Here is a 6782-nt window from a genome sequence, read left to right as displayed (position 1 = left end):
GATGGTATCTCATTGTGGTTTTGATTGTATTTCTCTAATGATCAGTGATGTTGAACTTTTTTCATATGATTTTTGGCCACACATATGTCTTCTTTTGAGAAGTGCCTGTTCATGTCCTTTGCCCACTTTTTAATACTTTTTTTGGGGGGTGGGGGGGAAGGTTTCTCTTAAATTTGTTTAAGTTCATAATAGATGTTGGATATTAGACCTTTGCCAGATGCATAGTTTGCAGAAATTTTTTTCCCATTCTGTAGGTTGTCTGTTTCCTCTGGTGACAGCTTTTTTTTTTTTTTTTTTTTTTTTTTTTTTTTTGCTGTGGAGAGTGCTATTCTCATTAAACTACCGTTGACATTATTCATGGAACTAGAAAAAGCCACTTTAAATTTCATATGAAACCAAAAAAGAGCCTGAACAGCCAAGGCAATCCTAGGCAAAAAGAACAAAGCTAGAGGCATCACACTACCTAACTTCAAACTGTACTACAGGGATACATCAACCAAAACAGCATGGCACTGGCATAAGAACAGACACATAGACCAATGGAACAAAATAGAGAACCCAGAAATAAGATCACACATCTGCAACTATCTGATCTTCAAAAAACCTGACAAAAACAATTAATGAGGAAAGGATTCCTTATTAAATAAATGGTGCTGTGATAACTGGCTAGCCTTATGCAGGAAATTGAAACTGGGTTCTTTCCTTAAACTATATACAAAAATCAACTTACGATGGATTAAAGGCTTAAATGTAAAACCCCAAATTATAAAAACTCTAGAAGAAAACCTAGACAGTACCATTTTGGACATAGGCATGTGCGAAGATTTTATGACGAAAATGTCAAAAGCAATTGCAAAAAAGCAAAAATTGACAAATGGGATCCAATCAACTTTTGCATTTTTAAAATTGTCACATCATAATTGTATTTTGGGGGCACATGTAATATTTTGATACAGGGATACAATGTGTAACTGTCAAGTCAGTCAGAATAATTGGTATTTACATCACCGCAAACGTTTATATTTTCTTTGTGTTGGGAACATTACTATTCTTTTTTTCTAGCCATTTTGAAATATGCAATATTGTTAATAATAATTTCCCTTTCATACTATCAGATATTAGAACTTATTATTTCTAACCCACTGTAGTTTTATACCCTTTAATCAACTTCTCTTCATCCCATTTTCCCCTGTTCCTTTTCAGCCTCTGGTAACCACCATGCAAGTCTCTAACTCCATGAAATTCACTTTTTAAACTCCCACATATGTGTGAGAGCATGCAATATTTGTCTTTCTGTGCCTGGATTATTTCATCCATATTCAATTTGTCCTCTAGTTCCATTCATATGGCGGCAAATGAAAGGATTTCATTTTTTATGGTTGAATAATACCCCATTTGCATATACAACACATTTTCTTTATCCTTTCATCTGTTGATGGACACTTAGGATTATCCCATCTCTTGGCTTGGTTTATTGCAACACTATTTGTTATTGTGAGTAGTGTTGCAATAAACACAGAAGTGGAGTATCTCTTCAATATACAGGTTTTCTTTCTTTTGGATAGATACCTAGCAGTCGGATTGCTCGATCGTGTGGTAGTTCTAGCTTTAGTTTTTTGAGGAGTAGGTCATTTCAAAGATGGCTCATGTGGCTGTGAGACCAAGAACTCTTAATGCTGTTACCAAAGTTTGCAATAGGATGTGAGAGCACTCAGTAGTGCTATGTTTCTCTGGGGAGATATTAATTAAAAAAAAAACACAGAGAAAAAAGATGCCTAAACTTTTAAAAAATTTATTGATAATGAAGATTTGCAACTTGGAAACTGGGTTATGAGAAAACAGTATTTCAAAGTTTTATAAGGGAAGTTTATATAAATGTCTAAGTTAGACAGAAAATAATTTCAGGGAAATATTTTCTACATTAAATAGCAAAATAATGTAGCTCTTGAATTTCTTCAACATTACTTTAATTTAAACTATGCAAACCCGAAATTGTTCTAATTAAAGCCTGTCATTAACTTTGAAATCTCAACTTGGCATAACAAATCTGGCATAAAGTGATATTAAACATTTTTACCCAGTCATAAATTTTCAAATTACTTTATTAGATGTTTTTCACAAAAAAACAAAAATGAGCTAAGGCAATAGATGAAGCAATCTATATGATTTTGGTTAAGTTTATTATGCAATTGCAAAGGGCAATTTGTGTCATTTATTTTTCAATTAAGAAAGGACGTAAAATGTTTTTGTAGTTTCCAGGTGCAGAAAGGATTCTAGAATCTCTGCACTTGGTGGAGGAGGAGGCATTGGAAATGCATGAGGTGGGGAAGGTTGTGAAAATAAGTGCTGACATGGAGTGGAGGGGCTCGAGCGTAAGGCCTGTCTTCCTGTTGTCTTTGGGCTTTTCATCACACTTAGACCCGATACTAACTTCCTCAACTTGGACCTCTGTCTTCAGCATTTTTTATTGGTAAATGTTTACTGAATATCTCTAAATACAAGATCCTTTCAGAAACACAGAAGTAACTAAGTTGTGTTATGTTACCCAGGTGGCATACAGTATAGTTGAGGTGAAAAGACATATATACATGAAAATCACAACACTTTGGGAGGCCAAGACAGGTGGATCACCCGAGGTCAGGAGTTCAAGGCCAGCCTGATCAACATGGTGAAACACCATCTCTACTAAAAATACAAAAATTAGCTGGGCACGGTGGTGGGTGCCTATAATCTCAGCTACTCAGGAGGCCGAGGCAGGAGAATCGCTTGAACCTGGGAGGCAGAGGTTGCAGCAAGCCAAGATCAGGCCATTGCACTCCAGCCTGGGTGCCAGAGTGATACTCCACCTCAACAACAACAACAAAATACTAAAACAATATAGTATGTACATGCATAATTAAGACTACAAAAGCAATATGATTATTGCTATCAGGGAAGTCAACATTATGTGTACAGTCTTGTCATATCTGTTTGGTCACATGAGAGAGTCTTGGGCCTGGAACATTTTCTTATCAAGAGTCATAAAGCTCTCCAATCTGGGTTCATCATCTTGTTTGGGAATATCTTTCTCTATTTTGGGCTCAATATGTATCCCTTTCTTCTGCCTAAACGCATGCCTTGATGGCCCTCTGGGATGCTTCTAGCTTGCTGTATTTCAGACCCCAGGGGAAAAGACGGGGATCCTTCCACAGCAGCAGTAAGTGAAATGCATGGTTAGCTCCACAGTGAATCCACTGGCCATGGAGGACCAAGGCCAAGGAGCTGGATCTTAACACACTCTCTTCTCTTGGTGTAAGTAAACACCATACAACTTGAAATGTATTGTGTTGTCTGTTCTCACCTTGAATCATGCAATGATCTCTCCCGAGGGTGGCAATTTATCTGCCTTTTAACCTGTTCACACTCATGTCATATTCTATCCTGCAGACCCACTACCCAGTGAGCAATGAAATAACTAGAGTCAAGTAATAGAAAGGATAATGTTCGGCCCCAGTGGTCTAGAAGATTCACTGGCGAAGTAGGCTTTGAGCAGAGATGAGAACAAGTTGGATTTTGATAAATAGCAAAGGACTCAGAGGCCCCTCCAGTTATGTGATCTCATACAGAAACGTACAGAGAGTGGCAAATCAAATGGTGTGCTCAGAGGCTGGAGCAAAAGCTTGTCTGGAGTAGGGAATTTCTACAGCATATCAGTGGGTCAAAAGGTTGGAAAAGTAGAACAGAACTGAGATGATGACATTATAGTCATCTTGAAATTAGTCCTCTAGATGAAGAAATAACAATAGAGAAAATACATCGGGGAATCATTTTCAGAAAACAGGTGCCCAGTGATCACTTCAGAATTTCAAATGGAGTGTAGGTTTAGATTCAGAAAACTCCCCAAGATGTATGTTGATGCACTCGGGTGATACGGAAAATATTTAACCACTCATGCAGCGTGGGTCTTGCCCCCTCAGCGTCCGGGCAAATTAGAAGATGATCAGTCCTGCTACACCCTCGGGCAAGGCAGTGGGAATCCACTTAGGACATTCGAGCTGTGGAATGATGCAATCAATGTGCTTCTTAGGAGCACTAATAAACCGCAGTGAAAGAATGAAAAGGAGGAATGCATGCAATTCAGGTTTCATGCTTTTTGCAACCATGATGTATTCAGAGATTCAATTAGGGTTGCCGCAGCTGGAATATAAATAAAGACAGAGACAGGAGTAGATTTGGAAGATGCATTAGTGTTAGAAAGACAGAGGAAGATAAAGTTCTTTCTGAGGACTAGAGCCTATTTGTAGGGAAAAATCATGATACTTTTCACAGAAATAGCAATTGTGTTTTAGGGGAAAAAAGACTTATATAAGGATTAAGATACAGAGTCAGACAGACCTGGATTTAAATCTTGGCTCAGCCGCTTTCAAACAGTATATCCATAAACCTGTTACTAGACCTCCTTTTTGATTCAATTGTTTGATCTGTAGAATGGAAATATAACAGTATATCTTTCACGGTGTTATGGAGTTGTACTGATCAGGGTTCTCCAGATAAACAGAACCAATAGGAGATATATATCCATATGTCTATACTCATATCAACATCTATACCTCTCTCCATCCACCCATCCATCTATTGAGAGAAGATTTATTATAAGGAATTGGCTCATGCGGTTATAGAGGCTGACAAGTCCTACGGTTTGTAGGGTGTGTTGGCAAGCTGTAGCCCCAGGAGAGCCTGTGGTGTAGTTTCAGTCTGAATGCTGTCAGCCATGAGGCCCAGGAAGAGCTGATGTTTTAGTCTGAAGGTAGGAAAAGAATGAAGTCCCAGCTCAAGGCAGTCAAGCAGGAAGAGTTTCTTCTTGTTTAGCCTGACTGGATGAGGCTCACTCACATTGCGGAGAGCAATCTATTTTACTCAGTCTGCTAATTCTTATTCGGAAACACCCTTACAGATACACCCAGAATTGTGTGTGTGTGTGTGTGTGTGTGTGTTATAAGAGATGGCGTCTCTCACTCTGCCATCCAGGCTGGAGTTCAGTGGTGTTATTATAGCTCACTACAGCCTCCAACTCTTGGACTCCATCAGTCCTCCTAGCTCAGCCTCTCATGTAGCTGGGATCACAGCATATAGCACAGTGTCTGACTAATTTCATTTATATTTTTGTATTTTTTGTAGAGATAGCATCTTACTAGATTGCCCAGGCTAGTTTCAAGCCTCTGGCCTCTCACCTTGGCCTCCTCTTTTTCTTTGTTATTATGAAGATCCTACCAGCTGTAAGACAATGATCTCAAAATATCCAATAGTTGGTTTAGAATTTGAGAGTGAAGCACTTTGAACCATTTTTTAATATTTCACTAAGATTTTAGATTCACAGAATTAGAATAGTGAACATTTTAAAATGCTTATAAAATCATGTGTTGAGTAAGAAAAGGAATCACAGAGCAAAAAAAAGTGAATGGACCTTATTTGAAGTTTCAAGAATCAAGGAAGGAAAACGGTGTTGTAAGTGAGAACATAAAATGAGGAAAGGGCTTCTATTTGCAAATGAGGCTATCACTAGTGATATTTGAGACTTCAGTTCCAGCTGACTTAGAGAGTCATTTTGAAATGCTTCTAAGATGGAGAGGCAGTCAATTATCAAGATGTATTTCCACTAATTACCATAAACGGACTCAGAAAACTTACAATAGATATTGCATTACTTTCATAGGACTACTGTAACAAAGTACCACAGACTAAGAGGCTCAAGCAACAGAAATATATGGTCTCATGGCTCTGGAAGCCAGAAGTCCAAGATCAAGGTGCTGGCTGAGTTGATTCCTTCTGAGGGTGTTGAGGGAGCATCTGTCCCACTCCTCTCTCCCACCTTCAGTGGTGGGCTGGCAATCTTTGGCATTTCTGGTAGATGATGTGCTCCCTGTGTCTTCACATCATCTTCCCTCTGTTCATGTTCTCTTTCTCTTTGTGTAGTCTTATTTTTAAAAGGACACAGTCCTATTTGATTAAGAACCCACCTTGATCCAGAATAACTTCATCTTAACTAGCTTGTAACCATCCTATTCTAAAAGGTCCTATTATGAGGCAGTGGAGGTCCAAACCTTAACATATGGATTTTTAGGAACACAATTCAGCCCCTAAAAGATATGATGCCTGTCTTCAAATACTGAAAGTGTTGTTCAGGAGTAAGCTGAGTTTTTGTGTGTTTGTACAAAAGGCAGAAATGAGATGGAGGTAGGGGGATAAAGAGAGAGGGGATTTCAGCCACAGACATACTGCACCATTTTCCTGGTACAGGAGGAAAGGCTTTGCAATAATCAAAGAAAGTCAATGATTATCTAGATTTCCTCAGGAAGCGTAGACTCTTTAGAAAAGTAGTTCTCAAGAGGGCACTATTTTGGCTTGCATGGGACGTTTGACTGTGCCTGGAGACATTTTAGGTTGTCACATTCAGAGGAGGGATTGCTACTGGCATCTAGTAGGTAGACATCAAATGTTGGTCATCATTCTACAATGTGCAGGACAGCCTCAGCAGAGAAAACTCCAGCCCAAGATGTCAGCAGTGCCACAGATGAGACAGTGCGATGTACAGGGTATTTATTTTACTTTTATTTTTATTAAATTTAATTAATTAAGTAATTATTTCTTTGAAGACAGGATCTTGCTCTGTCACCTAGGCTGGAGTACAGTGGCACAATCATAGCTCACTGTAGTCTGGAACTTGCAGGCTTACTCAATCCTCCCTCCTCAGCCTCCTAAGTAGCTGGGACTACAGGTGCACGCTACCATGCCCGGCTAATATT

At 38.9% G+C, this 6782-nt stretch overlaps 1 pseudogene; it reads left to right on the top strand.

Annotated features, from left to right (window-relative positions):
- The first annotated feature begins 1625 nt into the window (after positions 1-1625).
- On the top strand, positions 1626-1746 carry LOC126940899 (uncharacterized; annotated as a pseudogene).
- The last annotated feature ends 5036 nt before the right edge of the window (positions 1747-6782 follow it).

This window comes from Macaca thibetana, chromosome 17, assembly GCF_024542745.1.
Source record: "Macaca thibetana thibetana isolate TM-01 chromosome 17, ASM2454274v1, whole genome shotgun sequence".
Classification (NCBI taxonomy): Eukaryota; Metazoa; Chordata; class Mammalia; order Primates; family Cercopithecidae; genus Macaca; species Macaca thibetana.
Note: the sequence above shows the minus strand (reverse complement) of the source record. Positions and strands in the feature narration are given on the sequence as shown.